Source organism: Dendropsophus ebraccatus, chromosome 7 (assembly GCF_027789765.1).
Source record: "Dendropsophus ebraccatus isolate aDenEbr1 chromosome 7, aDenEbr1.pat, whole genome shotgun sequence".
Taxonomy (NCBI): domain Eukaryota; kingdom Metazoa; phylum Chordata; class Amphibia; order Anura; family Hylidae; genus Dendropsophus; species Dendropsophus ebraccatus.
Genome location: NC_091460.1, coordinates 90,870,573 through 90,888,951, shown reverse-complemented (window position 1 = coordinate 90,888,951; position 18,379 = coordinate 90,870,573). Strand labels below are relative to the sequence as shown.

General features: G+C 43.5%; 1 protein-coding gene across 2 annotated transcripts in view; it reads right to left on the bottom strand.

Annotated features, from left to right (window-relative positions):
• The window catches only part of NRTN (neurturin), a 161,395-nt gene that overhangs the window by 26,359 nt on the left and 116,657 nt on the right, over positions 1-18,379 (bottom strand). The window lies entirely within an intron of this gene.

Sequence of the window (18,379 nt, the reverse complement as noted above, 5' to 3'; positions counted from 1 at the left end):
ATGTTCCCACACAGTATTTTTGCTCAGTATTTTGGTCATTATTTTTCAACCAAAACAAGGAGTGGATGGCACACACAGTCTACGTTCACACACTGTTAAAATTGAGTGGCTGGCCGCCATTTAATGGCAAATAACAGTGTTATTACAAAACAACAGCAATTTTTTGCCATTTAATGGTGGCCATACACAAAATTTCAACAGTATGCGAGCATAGACTTTCTGTGTTTTCAATCCACCCCTGGTTTTGGTTGCAAAATACTGAGAAAAAATACTGTGTGGGAACATAGCCTTAATGTTTGAAATTATTTTGCTTTTATCCTTGATTCAGATTTGGTGTGGACTTTTCCTGCAGCAAGTGGCTGTAATACACTGCAGACACCAAGTACATGGAGAAAATTCTCGACCTAAAGGCCCTTTCACACATTCATTCAGGGCTGTATTAACAGCTGCTGCTGCCCTATGCACCTAACCTGAAGACGCCCTATCTTCACTCACCAATTAGCATCAGGATTGGTAGGTAATAGCTCCAGGTGCCACATTTAACACCGCTAAACTAGACATGAACAATACCAGCACCATACAAGACCTGACCAATACTGCCACACTGTGACTGGATAACACCGCCATACCAGACCTGACCAATACCACATACTGTGACTGGATAACACAACCACATCAGACCTGATCAATACCGCCACACTGTGACTGAATAACTCAGCCACATCAGACCTGACCAATACCGCCACACTGTGACTGGATAACACCGCCATACCAGACCTGACCAATACCACCATACTGTGACTGGATAACACTGCCACACCAGATCTGACCAATACCACCATACTGCGACTGCATAACACCGCCATACCAGACCTGACCAATACCACCATTCTGTGACTGGATAACACTGCCACAACAGATCTGACCAATACCACCATACTGTGACTGGATAACACCGCCATACCAGATCTGACCAATACCACCATTCTGTGACTGGATAACACTTTCACACCAGACCAGACCAATACCACCATACCCCCCTTGAAATACGCCAGATTTACTGGCAAGTCTGAATGGGAGGTGGGAGACTAGAAAAAAAAAAGTTGTTTCCTTCCCCCTGCAAGGTACTGCCAGACCAGGCACCAGACCACGGGTGCTTAGTGGTAAATGTAGCCCTGCATCCATTCATTCTATCCAGCAAGCCATTGTGCTGAAGGGGTCAGCGCAAATGCGGACGGTTTGATGGCCATCTGTAGCCTGTATGAGGAGGGCTATGGGTGTGTGCATAAGGCCTTAGGGGCCATTCACACGCCTGCAATATATGGTCAGTACGCAGCATGTAAGTACACAGAATGACAATATAGTAGTGCGAATATTTAAACAGTTTCAGATTTCCCAGCATCATAATGAATGATGGTCTCTGGAGTTTCCGGGGTCTGTCCTGCAGTATACAGACAGTGCACGGACCATATATTGCAGATGTGTGGATGACCCCTAACCAATCCATGTGAAGATTATCAGGGGCAAGGTAAGTACAAGGTATGTAGGATATAAAGGTGATCCTTGGGTTGCAGGATTGTGTTTCCATACAGAACTATATCTCTGCCTTACAATACATCTGTAATGTAGCGTTTACAGAGAATCCTTATGATATAGAAACAATACAAAGGTAGAGGCGAGCCTCACTGTTCTGTTATCCAGTCATGTGGACAAGCTCTCATAGCAATACAGATATTTACAACAATGATTTTTTTCTTGACATTACTGCTCCATTTGTTCTAATAGAGGCACATCACAGATGGGAGGGGGTATTGTCACACTAGGGGGCGCCAGGCCCACCTCCAGTGCATAAAACTGGGCAGGTACATGAGAAGAGCACTGCACAAAGTGCAGGAACTGGGCAGGATTTTGAAGAAAGAACCATGCCACTGGGATCACCAAACCTGTGCCAACCGGGTAATGTAAGAAAAAAAAAGTCATGGTACATTCGCTTTAGGGATGAGTGACCGAATCTTCCAAATCGAGATTCTTTCCACTCCTTGCAAAAAGGTTGGTATCGATCCGAACTTTTTGCAAAGTTCGGAACTAGTATGTATGTATGTATGCTCACCTGTCTGTGCTCCCCCAGTGTCCTCCTTCGGGTTTCAGGTGTCTCCTGTTGACGCCACCTCCAGTCTGCTCAGTTAATCACTGGCCATGGCCCTGTCCCATCTTAGTCAGTGATTGGCTAAGCAGGAATTTGGTGGCTACAATCAGCAGGGGACACCTGAGACCTGGCGGAGGACACCGGGGGAGCCAGGACAGTTTTTGAATAAAACTAAAACAGCTAAACACCTGCAATGGTGTAGTGGTTTAAGTGTGGGGTCATTTTTAAGTCAAAGTTCAGTAAACCTTTTTAAAAGTTCTCTTATTTTTAGTGACTATGTTACCTTTTGATATCACTGATATTCATTTTGAATCTGTTTCTCTTGATGTGAATATTCTTACACTGATAGTGTGGTGAGCCCCCGGATGGTGTTATAGCGGTGGGACGGCCGGTCACTTGCAAGATGGAAGTGTGACGCCACTTCTTATGGTGGATGGCCGAGATACAGCCAGACCTTAGGGTTTTGTCATGTGACGCCAATGCCTGGAGGGCACACAGGTGTGATAGCACGCCTGCTTTTAAGGTGTAAGGGGGGGTTGTACCCTTTCCCCCTGTGTCTTGTCAGGTTGCTGCTAGATCCCTTAAGATAGTGTAGTCATGGATGATATAGTGACAAGTAGGGCTGGGCGATTAATCGAATTAATTCGATTAATTCGCCCGGAATGTTCGATTAGATTTTTTGTGAAAATTGTAAATTTGATTTTCACCAAAAATCATTACTGTGAGATGCAGGGCGGGCGGTACAATGACGAGCGGGTGGAGCGGTGAGCTGCAAGGCGGGCGGCCGGTCCGGAGACATGCACGCCGGCGGCCTCCAGCCGCTTGACACAGCTTGCTGACCTGCGCCCCGCCCCTAACACATGCTGTCCCGCTCACCTCCCAGCAGACATCAATGTCCCAGGTCTCTGGAGGAGGCCGCAGGGACGGTAGAATAAAGTGATAGCATCGCTGCTGGACCTGGAGCTGTACAGCGGGATGGGGGTATACTGCACCCCCCGATACCGCTGTACAGCTCCAGGACCCGCAGCGACGCTATCTTCTTATCTGGGCATCTGTGCTGCTCCTGTTTGATGGTGTGCGGGGAGATGGGCAGGGGACCAGGTCTGGTAAAGCTGGCGGTGAGCGAGCTGAAGAGAGGTGGAGAGGTGAGAACCCGGGGTGGAGTCGGGTGGCGGAGATGCTGGAGCTCATACATAAATTTATGCAAGTATTCTGTCTCCTCATTCTCTGCTACTGTAGGCATAATATATACCTATATCTCCACCCTATGAAGGAGCTGTGCCGACCACTGTGCAGGCTCAGTGCACACCTGCTATGGCAGGATCGGTTATTAGGTTCTGCTGTCAGACAAGTGGAGAGATTACAGAGCATTTGGCATTTGCCCCAGTCACCCCCAGTCACACTCAGTGACCCCAAGTCTGCCCCAGTCCCCCTCAGTCACCCCCAGTCCCACTCAGCTGCCTCAGTCACCTCCAGACCCACTCAGCTGCCCCAGTCCCCCTCAGTCACCCCCAGTCCCACTCAGCTGCCCCAGTCCCCCTTAGTCACCCCCAGTCCCACTCAGCTGCCTCAGTCACCCCCAGTCCCACTCAGCTTCCCCAGTCCCCCTCAGTCACCCCCAGTCCCATTCAGCTGCCCCAGTCCCACTCAGCTGCCCCAGTCTCACTCAGTTAACCCCCTGTCTGCCCCCCTGTCTGCCCCAGTCACCCCTCATCTATTCCTGTACTACTACTACTACTACTACACCCCTCACCTTTACCTGTTTTACTACACCCCTCATCTTTACCTGTACTACTACTACTACACCCCTTATCTTTATCTGTACTACTACACCCCTTATCCACTATACTCCTCCACTACTATACCCTACCTAGATGGAGGCAAAAAGAAGATCTCCTATACTATATGGGGGCACAAAATAGCACATATTTGGAAAAACTACTTATATGGGGCACAGAGAGGGCTTGTCTACTGCATGGGGGCACCGGGTGAGCACTGTTACACTGGGAAGCTATACAGTTGTTTTCTCAAACGTCATTAAAATACTTGACGCTGCAGCGAGAAAAAAATTCTGTTTGTTTAGCAAAAAGAAAAGAAAATAAAGATTTAAATTTTATTTTTTGGCCATATTGCCCAGCTCTAGTCACAAGTGGCCAGAGCAGTGTAGTGACCCTCCAGGATAGTAGTAGGACCCGCCACCCACAGAAAGGGGAGATGTCCCAAGGTTGTGGTGCAAATGCTGTGCAAGTGGTAGTGAATATTCACAGATTCCATAGGTAACGTTGACTTGTTTTACTATTGGCAAGTGTGCAACAGGTAATATAGGGGTGCTTGGATATACACTTGACAAAGTTCCAATAAATACTGAGACGTAAAACCACCAGATCTGTCTGATAAGTGCTGAGTAGTAGTACTGATGTAGTAAAGTTGAGAGAGTTGTACTGAGGTAGTGTAGTAGAGAGGAGGGTGCCGTGAGAGTCTCAACCCATGTAGTAATGTGCTCTGGCAGGATGTTGGAGTGTATAGAAGAATACTTGTAGAAGAAGAAGACAACCTGTGCCCATGTATTGACCTTTCTATAGTCTTCACACCACCTTATGCCCACTAGCTTTGGCTGAACCGTACTAATGGGTGACACAGGCCCCAGACCTTGTGACCTGGGATGAGCAGAGTGCTGAGCGTTTCCTGGCTGACACTCACGCTGCAAGATGGAGTTCAAAGACTTTTCAGTAACTTTGCTCCACCCGGATGAGTTCCTAGCTCTTTGGCTTTGTAATGGATAATGTCCTGCACTGTTGTAACTCCTAGTCCTTGGCGTGGGTTGAGATAATCTGTTGGCTAGTCCTCTCCTGAAAGATTTAGCACTGCATCATGCAGAGTATAGGCACTTAAAGAAAAAAGTTTGTAAGAGGGCTCTGTCCTGCGTCCTACCCATGCATGATACTGACTAAGACTAAGACTTAAACTCCTCCTCTTCTTGTCCAGCGTGTAAGGTGCGATGTGGTTGGGTGGAAAGATTGCAACAGAAGAGCAGAAAGGGAAGAGGTGATAGGACAGAAAAAAGTAAAGATCCTTCTGGTTCACAGAATCTGGTACACACAAACACAATAACCCTTTGAGACACTTCAGCTGTGCAGCTTCCACACTTCAACATATAGTACAGCGACATCTAGTGGTCATCATTAAATACTACTCTGGCTGCAATAAGACCACAAAAAGTACACTTTTGTGAAGGGTGTGCACAGCAGTAAGACCCTTATTGGAACACCACACTAGGAATATAGTGTCATGTGCGGTTGGGCAGATGTGACTCTGCATAGCCCCCATATCATGATATATAGTAGAATTACTAGTAGTTGATTTTTTTTAGTGGGCTGATAACTTGCTCTGTGTATGGTGAATCAATTATCTGTAAATATAGAAGGAGCTTACTTTATCCTAAACAATGGTATGTAAGGAGAAATGGAGAACTTCTGACCCTGATGTGCTATGTGGGGAATTCTGTTTCGTATAGCGCTGTCCTGATTACATCCTCATAAAGATGTCTTCTTGATGCTGTCCTCCTGATGCTGTCCTCCTTATGCTGTCCTTCTCATGCTGTCCTCCTGATGCTGTCCTCCTGTTGACACCCTCCTGATGCTGTCCTCTTCATGCTGTACTCCTGATGATATCCTCCTGATGCTGTCCTCTTCATGCTGTACTCCTGATGACGTACTCCTGATGATGTCCTCCCGAATGCTCAATGATCAATCTAATTAATACATCATTAGGAGGAAACTAACAGCAGGTAAGAAGACTGTGAGCTGCGTTTATGTTTCCATAGCACTGAAAGCACTGAAAATAAAGGTCTTTTTCTTACCCTCATCCTCAGCAGAACTTTTGCAAAATTTTTACCTCATTTAATATGCAGATCAGGCAGGTTTGTGCAGTGAGGGTGGGAATTTAGTGCACCGATCTGCCCCACTGGCCAACTTCTTCTCAACCGTGCATTGTACGTTAAGTGACATCACTGCATAGCACTGTCTCTACGATTATGAGTACACTGAACCGCCTCATTTACATACTGTGTAAAGTGAAGATTTACTGAAAATGTCGCCGAGAATGGCAGTAAGAAAACAATCTTCATCCTCAGGGTTCCATGTGCTAGGGTCTTTCTGTTCTCTAGTTGCTTGTTGTTTTAGACTCATGGTGAACATTTTCCACATCCAGGCCTTTACATGTTGTTAAGATGTTTGTTCTGATCATTACTGTGATCCATCAGATGTTAGGAGAAGCAGAGGCTGCCGGGCAACACACCGCACACTACAGTCACCAAAGGGAATCACAAGTATTGCTGGCTTCATTTCCAGGATCATTTATCATATATAGTTTCCATACATCAGCATTTCAATGTCGTATCTCTGGTGCAGGAAACACAGTAGGATAAAACACTGTTTATAGGTCACAAGGGCTGGTTGGCTATATATCATAGACACATACATTGTTATATGTTATAATAGTTGATGGCTGCCACCTCACCTCTATAAGATTGCTGAGATTCATTGATTCCAGTTACAGATTTGGAGTATTTTTAGCAAGTGGCTTAAGCACAAAACCATCCAGTATGTAATATACCTCAAGTTATAGTCAGGGGGTATAGTGGGGAATCAGGGCGTCAGAGCTGTGTATTTATAAATCTTCAGATGGATCAGTCTTTGCAGATGATATTAAACTTTGAAAAGTAACCAATACAGAAAAGGATAATATAGAATTACAGAAGGAATTTGCTGAAGCTGAAGGCTTTTGAGTGCAGGAAGATGAATGTAGATACAGTACAAATAAGGTTATGAACTTGGGATAAAAAAATAATAATCTTACAGTTTTTTATTAAAGGGAACTCCGACCAAAAAAAATCTATTAAATCAGCTGGTGTCAGAAAGTTATATAGATTTGTAATTTATTTCTATTTTTTTAAAAAACATAATCTCCAGTACTTTTCAGCTGCTGCATGTCCTGAAGGAAGTATTGTTTCCAGTTTGACACAGTGCTCTCTGCTGCCACCTCTGTCCATGTCATAAACTGTCCAGATCAGTAGCAAATCCACATAGAAAATTTCTCCTGCCCTGGACAGTTCCTGACTTGGACAGAGGTGGCAGCAGAGAGCACTGTGTCAGACTAGAGATAATACACCAGTTCCTGCCGGACATATAGCAGCTGATAAGTACTGGAAGTAAATTACAAATATGTGTAACTTTCTGACACCAGTTGATTTGAAAGAAAACATTTTTGATGGATAATCCCTTTAAGAGGGTAAAACTGCCACAAAAAGGGATTTCAAATGTTGATGCTGCCAGGCAGCCGCAACTAAGGCAAATAAAAATCAAGAAATATAATAGCATAAGGTATCTGAGGATTTACTCTGATTCTAATATTGGGAGCCAAATATAAATCATTTGGCAGTAAACTCATTGTCCGATGAAATAATTCTCCTTTGTCGATTTTACTCCCTCTTTTTGTCTCTCACAATACTTTTGGGTGTTACATGGTGATTTTTTTCTGCACTATACCGCACGTTTCCACTGATACTCGGCCCTAAAGCTGATAATAGCCAATACCAGAACTGTGCTCCTTATACTAGTATTCTGGGGATCAGCATAACGTGTGCTTTAGAGTAGATAGTGTAGTACAGTGAGAACTGCTCCTGTCTTCTGTAATGGGGGCAGCCACCATGTAAATGTTTAGCACATGTTTAACATCCAGAACCCAACATAAAGCTGTGTCACACATTTACTATGGCATGTGTTTACAGTCCGGGACCACACAATGTGTTTCAGCGTTCTGCAGTCTTTAGTAGGTTAAACGCAATAGGATAACAGAATAGTAATAGTATAATACTTAATAGTTGCAGGGAATATATACAGATTTTGGCTTTGGCGTATACAGTACACATAGTTCCCTATCCCTGACCAGAGAACACAATGTTAGAAGCGTCTGATTCAATTCCCAGTTTGGAGTCATCCAATTCAAATAGCAGGTACTGTATCACTCATAGACGATACAGAGATGGGAATACCCCGAGGACTGTGACACAAGTACAGAGCTACAACCAGTCATATTACACTTGTTTTGGAACTTTTAAACCCTGTCTATTACACATACAATGCTGATCTCTTTTTACTATCATAAACCAGTTCCCTCTTGTGCTGGCTGGATATTTGAAGGGCAATTTGCATGGATTATAATTGTCAGTTACAGACCACCACAACCTCAAACTTAAAGGGCAACTCTAGCAAAAAAAATCAGATCAACTGGTGTTCCAGTGGTTGGACCCATTACAAATCAGCTTGTCATACCCTATTCTATAGATAGGGGATAAGCAGCTGAAGTTTAAATACCCCTTTATGACTTGTGATTCTTGTGATTTGTTTTTTTGCCATCAGCTTGTTGTTTTAGCTGCCCCAAGAACATTCTGTAGCAAGTCCTCCTCTGCTTCTCCTCATGCCTGGGGTCATATAGAAAGCAGAACGGCTGTATGTCAGGAGGTAATATATGGAGAAGGATTCCTTTTTGAAAATCATTCTATTCCTTTTTTTATTTTTTTGTAAATATTTTCTTTTAAGTTTTTTAGTTCAGTACAGGTTGAAAAAACAAAACAAAACACAAATGTGAAAAACAAAAGTAGACATTTGCCCACCGGCTTTGTCATTGTATTTCTGATCTCTATCTCTCTCACACATGATAGATTTAAGATTACATCTATCATTGGATTTGTGCTATTATTTTGGCTTATAATGAGTTTTTGGTTTTTGCGCAAGGTGTAAAAATTTCCGCATGATTTCTAAAGGCATTTGCACTACTTTTGAGCAGTTTTCGCTGGTGCCATTTGCAATTTTTTCTCGAAGGGGGCGTGGTTTTATGTTACAGTGTTATATCACTATAGTAAAATTTATCATGTGCAATTTTTCAGTTTTTGTGCAAAAAATTGTACAGCAGTTCTCTACTCCTAATCCTAGCATAGTTTTTAGCCCAGAATGATAAAAATTGTAAGATTCCTCAAAATTCACTCCTAATAAAAAAAATGTGTCTGAGTGTTTTTGTCCGCCACGTAAAAAAAAAAGACACAAAAAATAGTGCAAATCATAAAACATCCTCGACGGGGGGTGTGGGGGGGGGGGGTTAATTCAAATCGGTATCATGCTTATATCATCCCTTCCCCCCTCCCATCCTGTTTCAGAGACCTAGAACATTCTTTGTGTTGGAAAAACATCTGTTACAATTGTGTTAATATGGATAGAGCAGTCAATGTGGCAATAGGTAGACTAGTTTCAGTAGACTATATATACAGACATAACATTATGAAATAGGTCACAAATGGCAGGGCTCTTGGCTTCTCTGTGTTCCATACTACAGTAAGGAATGCTTCTCCTGGTCTATCACTATATTTGTAACCTTTTCTGTCTATGGGTTTGAAAGGAATTTATTTCCAGAATAATGTGTTTTAAAAATAAACAAGATCTGGCTTTCTACATGCATATATATATATATATATATATATATATATATATATATATATATTATATATAGTTATTACATACAAGTCACCAAGGGGCACTTCAATCATGTCGTCATCATTTATTATATAAAACATTTTAGGACAAAAATGGTTGCTAGATGGCGCTGTACCTGTATATCTCCCTTGGTTTTCAACAATGCTTTTTATTCACAGAATGCCCATATATATATATATATATATATATATATACACACACACATATTTATTTATATATAGCGGGTTTGGAGCTGGTTGGGGCCAATGTTTCCCCTAAGCTTCAGCCACAGCTGAGCGGAATGACAAAAGAGCTGAGCAATGGTCAGGCAAAGTTGGGCAACTCAAAAACTTGACACAGGAACATCGGTAACTTAGTTTAAAAGTGAATGTAGCAGAGCAAATTAAATTTAGTGCCCCCACATAGTATTAATGCCCCCTCTGCTGTGCCCCCAATATAGCAATGATGCGCAAGCTGTACCCCCATCATATAGTTATATTGTCTCCTTCTGTGCCCCCTGTATAGTAATAATGCACCTTCTGCTGTGCCCCCTATATAGTAATAATGTACCTTCTGCTGTGCCCCCTATGTAGTAATAATGTGCCTGCAGTACCCACCATAGTAATAAAGTTCCCCACCTGCCTGCAATTAACCTGAACGCCATCCCCACACACACACTACCCCACCTGATCCCCCCACACACACACTACCCCACCTGATCCCCCCCCCCCACACACACACACTACCCCACCTGATTACTTCACACACTACTCCACACACATACACACACAACCCCCCCCCACACACACACACAAACACTACCCTGGCTTGGCCCCATCTTAACCCCCCCAACACACACACATACACACATAACCTCACCTGACCCCCTCCACACACACATACTACACCACTAGACCCATTCCCCTACACACACACACACACACAAACACACACATTACCCCACCTGAGCCCCAACACACACACCACCTCATTTGAGCTTCTCCCTCCCGTTTACAATAGTCATCAACTTCCAGGTCATCCAAGTCATGGTGAGGCGAAGAAGTGCGGCAGGGCAGGAGTTCGCCACTTGTAGAACCGCCAGGTGACTTCTTCGGCGGCAGGAGAGAGGCTGGACAGGAGCGTGACGCCGCTGCGGCTGTCTGCAGCGCGCGCGTCCATTGCACGAGTGACGGGTGACGTCACTGATGCACTGTCTGAGCAGTACGTGAGTGCTGACTCGCACCTTGCCCGCCCTTACATACATCTCAGACAGTTCATCAGTGGCCAGGGATCAGAGGCCGCAGCTTCTGTTCATCGGCGCTGGCAGGTGGCGTGAGTTGGGACCAAAAAACTTTCGGGGCTAGGCAGAATTTATTCGGGGCTTGGGCCCCGAATGATCATGTCTAGTGACACCACTGTCTGATAGGCTGCAGGACAAAGGTTCCTGCAGTCTATGAGAAGGAATGGCGGGGCGGTACAAGCAGTGCCAGCACCGCCATTCTATCTGTATCTGTGTCCAGAAGATCTGTATCTGTGCCCAGGGATCTCGGGCTGAGTGAGCGGCTGGAGGCAGTGATCGGGGCCTCCCTGTCAGCAGTTTAAAGGGAACGTTGGTTGCGGCTTGTTCTAGTCGTTCTTCTAACAGTGTTTCAGAGAGAAAGTGTACAGAGAAATAACCTACTGAGGAGATTTTTCCAGGGCCTGGACAGGAGGCCGGGACACATCTTTGGGAATATGTGAGGGACTTTATGCTTTATTTCTTCTACAAGTCTCTCTCCTAGTCATGCAAGGATAGTTAATTCCAGAAATCAGTCAGTGGCTAGGTAAGCGCAATTCGCTAGGTTTCCTTAGAGGTCACACCAACAGTTAGCTCTACCCACTACGTGGGCTGGTGGGCTTAGGCACTGTCTCTTTAAGCCCCCACAGCTGAGTATCTAAGGTTCTGGATAAGGCCCTTAAAGGGGTAGTGGGGCGCTAAACATTTATTCACAAAATAACACACATTACAAAGTTATACAACTTTGTAATGTGTGTTATGTATGTAAATGCCCCCCTTCCCCTTGTTACCCTCGTCCGCCCCCCCCCCCCCCGGAAATGTGTTGCATTATACTCACCTCATTCTTGTCGACCCCCAGTCGCCATCTTGTGACAATGACATATATCACAGAGATAGGGTCATGCACAGCCAAATCACTGGTGCTCATGGTGTGACATACCAAACAAGCCACAATTGCATATAAACAAGAGAAAGTGTATGTCATAAATCACCAGGCACACAACTATATGTTCAAAAATGTATAAACATCATCTTTATTAATATATTAATACATACAGAAAACAACTCTACCCAACCCCAAAAACATTAAAAACACTTAAAATACCCAAAGAAATATCCAGGAGGGACCCTGAACTAATACATGGGGTCCCTACCTCCCCACACTCAGTTCCCATATATATGAACACACACTCCACAAGTAAATAACAAATGATACAAAAATCAAAAAAGAAAGAAACCAATAGCTCCAAACCAGTAGGGTCCAAAGCACCCTACGCGTTACGTCCCGAACCCGGAACTTCGTCTTTTTTGATTTTTGTATCATTTGTTATTTACTTGTGGAGTGTGTGTTCATATACTGTATATTGGAACTGAGTGTGGGGAGGTAGGGACCCCATGTATTGGTTCAAGGTCCCTCCTGGATATTTCTTTGGGTATTTTAAGCGTTTTTAATGTTTTTGGGTTTGGGTAGAGTTGTTTTCTGTATGTATTAATATATTAATAAAGATGATGTTTATACATTTTTGAACATATAGTTGTGTGCCTGGTGATTTATGACATACACTTTCTCTTGTTTATATGCACTTGTGACAATGACGACATCTTCGGGAGGCCGGCTGAACCGCTCCAGCCATCCCAGCATGCCATGCTTTAACCCCTTAAGGACAGAGCCTGAAATGGCCTTAAGGACAGGGCCAATTGTCACTTTTGTGTTTTCATTTTTTCCTATTTTTTTCCGTTTTTTTTAACTATTTTTATTAGCAGTAAAATTTTTTTTTTGCAAATAGGCATATTTAAAATGGCCCTATTGTGACTCTTATAGCGGTTTTATTTTTTCACCTACGGGGTCGTATGGGGTGTCATTTTTTGCGCCATGATCTCTAGTTTTTATTAGTAACATGTTTTTCTAGATCAAACTTATTGATCGCTTTTTATTTTTTTTTTTTATACAAAAAATGGCATTAAAAAAAAGCAATCTCTGCGTATTTTTACAGCTTTTTTTCACGCTGTTCACCGAGCGGTATTAGTATTGTTTTATTTTAATAGATTGGGTGATTACGCACGCTACGGTATATTATAGGTTAATTAACTTTATTACTTTCTATGTGTTTTATGTATGAAATGGGAAGGGGGGGTGATTTACACTTTTATTGGGGGAGGGGCTTTGGGGCACTTTTTAAAACTTTTATTTATTAATTTATTTTCACTTTTATAGTTCCCTTAGGGAACTATCACTTACGTACATTAGATCAGTAACACTGATCCCTGCTATGCCATAGCATTGCAGGGATCAGTGTTATCTGTACTCTTCTGATTCAGCCCCGGGCACTTATACTTAAACGCAGCGTTTAAGAGGTAAATGGCAGGCGGCCGCGGGATCGCGGTGGCCCGCCATTTAGAGTGAGGGCCTGGCTGCAGATAGCAGCCGGTCCTCACCCGCTATGGGGCGGGCTCAGCTTGTGAGCTCGCTCCATAGCCCGGGACCGCGCCTCTTGCGTTAAGTTCCAGGCAGTGAGGGCGTAAATGTACGCCCTGTGTCGTTAAGGGGTTAAAGGGGTATTCTGCTCCAACATAACTTTTCATATGTTGCTGCCCATGGTGAGACTTACAGTTCATTCCATATTTATTATTTAGTCAGTTTCCTTCCCCCAGTTGAGCTTAAATAAAATATAGCGATGTAAGCACCACTAAGTTACTCAATGGCTTCCTCTCTATCTGACCTTGAAAGACATTTATACCAAAGCAATTTGTTATACTAAAACGTGCAATGTTGATTCCTGAGAGCCGCCATTCTGTAGAGCTCCCTGCTGTCTATTTACAGCTCAGAGATCACTTTCCAACAGCGCTAAAAGGTTTCTGGGACTTCATCCATCCCCCCTCATGTGTTCCGTACCTCGCAGTTGGCATGTTTTCCTAGGATTTTGGGACATTATAAAGAGTTTTAAATATATAATGAATTTTGTGGTATAATATTACAGAGCACACAGTAAGCCGGAAAAAGTAAGTGAACCCCAGAGAGATCTGTAGGAGTATATACTTCGATAAGTCAGAGGGTTTATTCACAAATCAACAGAAACAGGATATAAACACTCTGCCATCTCAATGTGAGTAGTATAAATAAAGTCAATATAATCAAGAGGAATAAAGCCAAGAAAACGTTAAAACGATAAAAACGCCCCAGAAGCACACACACCATGCAGCATGGGATAGACAATAGAAATGTATGATTATATAACCTATAGTGTAACAAAACATGCAGATTTATATGGCATGAAAGGTTTTCAGTAATTTCTAAGGGTAATTTTTATTACTGCTGTTCCGGAACATAAAATATTACATTGCCCTCCCATAAACAGTTTTTTCCAATAAGCAGTGCCCTCCCATAAGTAGTTTCTGCGGAATTCCGTCAACTGTACGCGCTCACAGCCACGCGCCTTTCCGCCAGCTCCATAGACAACATTCTATGGGCCGGCTGATTCCACATTCCGCCAAAATAATTGTCAGGTCAATTGTTTTGGCGGAATGCGGAATCAGCCGGGCCAAAGAATGGTGTCTATGGAGCCAGCGGAAAGGCGCGCAGCCGTGAGCGCGTACAGGCAACGGAATTCCACGTAATTTATCCTCGAGAATTCCGTAGCCTGAACCTGCCCTTTCGGCGGAATGCGTAATCAGCCGGCCCATAGAATGGTGTCTATGGAGCCTGCGGAAAGGCTCTGCGAGAATTCCGTAGTCTGAACCCGCTCATGAGCAGTGCCTTCACATAAGCAGTGTCCTCCCATAAGCAGTGCCCTCCTATAAGAAATGCCCTCCCATAAACAGTGCCTTCCTGTAAGCAATGTCTTCCAATAAGCAGCGCCCTCCCATAAGCAGTGCCTTCTCCTGAATATCATACAACTGCAGAGCTTACAATGTCTGGTCTTCTCTGGAATATGATACAACTTCATGGCTTACAATGTCTTGTCTTCTCTGGAATACTATTCAACTGCAGAGCTTACAATGTCTCGTCTTTTCTAGAATATTATACAAGTGCAGGGCTCACAGTGTCTCATCTTCTCTAGAATATGATAAAACTGCAGAGCTTACAATGTTTCGTCTTCTCTAGAATATGATACAACTGCAAGGTTTACAATGTTTCGTCTTCTTCGGAATACTATACAACTGCAAGGCTTACAATATCTCATCTTCTCCAGAAAACTATATAACTGCAAAGCTTACATTGTCTCATCTTCTCAGTAATACTACACAACTGCAGGGCTCACAATGTCTTATCTTCTCTGGAATATGATACAACTACAGGGCTTCTAATGTCTCGTCTGCATTTCCAGTGAGAAGACAGGAAGTTGCTGCAATTATACATCAAAACCAAATGTTATAAGGAGCACGTGTAAAAGAAGGAATGATATGAAGATAAAAACAGCATCTTCTGCAGATAATAAGACAGTTGTTCACAAGTAAAAAATAGCATCAGTAAAGCCAAAGGATCCAGTGGTGAATGGTTTTCCATGACATTATATGGGGTAATGATTACACGGTGTCTAGCATGGAAGCATGCTCAGAGATTAGGATCAATAACAGGTGATGGTCACTGGTCCTGTTTCTGGTTTAAACTTGTGGATTGTTCCTTATTTTCTATCCTTGTACCTCTTTTTTTTTAAATTAATGACTTTGGTGACCTATCTTTAACTTCTTCCCGCATTATCACCATTTTTACCCCACATTCCCACAAATGGATGTGCCCACCCCATCCTTCTGCGCTGACCCATCTTACACCCAACCTACCCTGAGCCATCCTACGCCTGAGCTATGCTACCCATAGCCTCCTACACCTACTATGCCCGAGCTATGCTACCCCCAAGCCATCCAATGCTCGAACCATCCAACCCCCAAGCCATTTTACGCCTCCTGCCCCCGAGCCATCCCATGCCCAAGCCATTCTACTTCAGAGCCATCCTACTCAAAAGCCATCCTACGCCCAAGCTATCCTAATGGAGGAAGTGGTGATACTGCAAAACAGGTTAAAGCACACTCAAATGGCTAAATGTTTGTCTCTTTAAACTGGTGCCTAGGAAGTTATGAAGCTGGGCTACAGCAAGAGGTCTGAGCTACAGCAGGAAGTTTGAGCTACAGCACTGCCTTCTTTAGATCCTCTTGACCACTAAAAGTTGAGGAAAAAAAAACAAAAGTAGTGTAGCTTGCAGTAATATGCTGTTACACATTACTCATTAGCGTCAATGAAAGCCATATGCATGAAGACAATCCTGACCACCCTCGAACATGCAACCGAGTAGGCCAAGGGGACCTTGAACTTGGGATAAATCCTAGAACCAGAGGTTCCAGGATATGTCTATTAGACATATATGACATACCTTTCTTTGCTTCTATACCGTGTAGATATGTGATAGTAATCCTGCCCTCCAAAGCATGTGGGCAAAAAAAATAGTGTCCACTTACGCCAGTTCCTCCAGGAAACTGTGGAAGCATCTTAAGGTCTCGGGAACTGCGCTTAATTGGCAAAGTGTGAGAGGTGGATGGCACAGGTGGAAGGAAGATTGTTGTAGGGGAATTGGTTTATGTGTTTTGGGTTTCTTATTTTGAGGCCCTATTTCACAAAGCGATTATTGGCTGTATTCGGCTGATATTGGCCATTACGGCCGCTAATCTCTTAGTGTAATAGAAGACAATAATCAGCAGACTAGCACAATGTCAGCTGATCCTTGCCTTTCAACACGTGGAATAGGAGCAGCGGCAGCAGACCGCCGCTATCTTCTATAGGCTGCCCAGACAATCTAACATTCACCTGGGCAGCCCCGCAGCAGCTTACCGCGGCACCCCCTGCTCTTACCCACTTGCTGCTGACGCGTGGAATAACGCAGGCAGTGAGCGGGGAACGAAGAGCAAGCAATCGCTGACCTGACAGGATGGTGCTCCTCAGAATCGCCCCATGTCATATGGGCTTTACTTTGTGACACTTTAAAATGTACCTGTAGACTGTGACATACCTGTCACTAAAAATAACTATTAACTATTAACAAGTCACCAAACGTCATATTATCAGGCATGTCAAGTTACTGATCAAAGCATATCTCACTGCTGACACTCACTTTGATCAGTATAGTCGGGGAGAGAGCACGGCAGTTACGGCAATGGAAGTCTATGGGGTTACATTATAAGCCGGCCGGGGAGTGGATGATGCTGCTGCTGCCGCCCCATTCTCAATCCCTTTTATGTGTAGTGCCAAGCCGTCACATTCTATGACTGAACATCCTCAGCATTGGGTGATAAACAAGAGAGATGTCTTACAGTGAATAGGCCATGTGTCACACGAAATATGACAAGAACCCCATTGATCCACAGGGTGTCTTTGACCTTTGGCAACCAGACTAAGCCCAGAGCTGGCTGCTGTCCATGGTGCTGAAATGCCCCTCAGGGTAGGCATGCGGAATACAGAAACTTCCTCTAAATCCCCTTCTATACAGCGGTAAAGTACTGTATACAATAGATACATTGACATGTCATTCCATTAAGTAGGTTATGGTATGTTTAGTAAAACACGTATTTCCAGCTATGAGCGGTATTCATCAGAACATTCCGGGAAGTTTTGTTTTGTAAATATATTTCTTTCCATTTGACTTTACTATAATTTGCAATCATTTCTTGCTAGATAAATGTAATAAATCAGTGCATTAGACGAAATTGTGATTTCTGTTGATCTCTTAGGGTCTTACTGGCCTAAAACTATTGATGTCCCATCTAGAGGAAAGCTGACCGTCCACACCCTCACCAAGGCTCATATACACTGTTTATTACTGCAGCCATACCACAGCGGCATCCAGCCCGTGATTGTAAGGGAGTAACAAAGCATAAAGCATCTGTGTCTCTTTTCACCCAAGACATCCACAAGCTTTTTTTTAAAAGGTTTGGGATTTAAAAACAGGAAATAACACCTCCACATTGGCATCACATATTACTGCTGCAAAGACTCAATAATACCATGGTACTGTTACTATACTGTACATAGAACCATATCACCATTACCAACACTATACAAGGGACAAATAATTCTGCCACACCATGAACACTGCCATTACCCCCATATAGTGACATAGTGACTTGATAAAACCTCCATATTGATATTACACATGAGGAAGGGGCTGGTCAAGCCTTGAAACTCAATGTGCAGTAGCCTTTTTTTTATTTTATTCATGTTTTAAGAAATATTTATTATGATTATGCACCTTGCAGATAATCTGTGCCTGCTACACCTGAGGTTGCCTCATGGATTAGACATTTCTATACCACTTATAATCCATGGCATTCATACTGCATGTCACTCATACTCCCTGCCACTCATACTCTATGCCACTCACAATCCATGCAACTCATGCTCCGTGCCACTCACTTTTTTGGCACAAACTGCCTCTTCCAGTCATT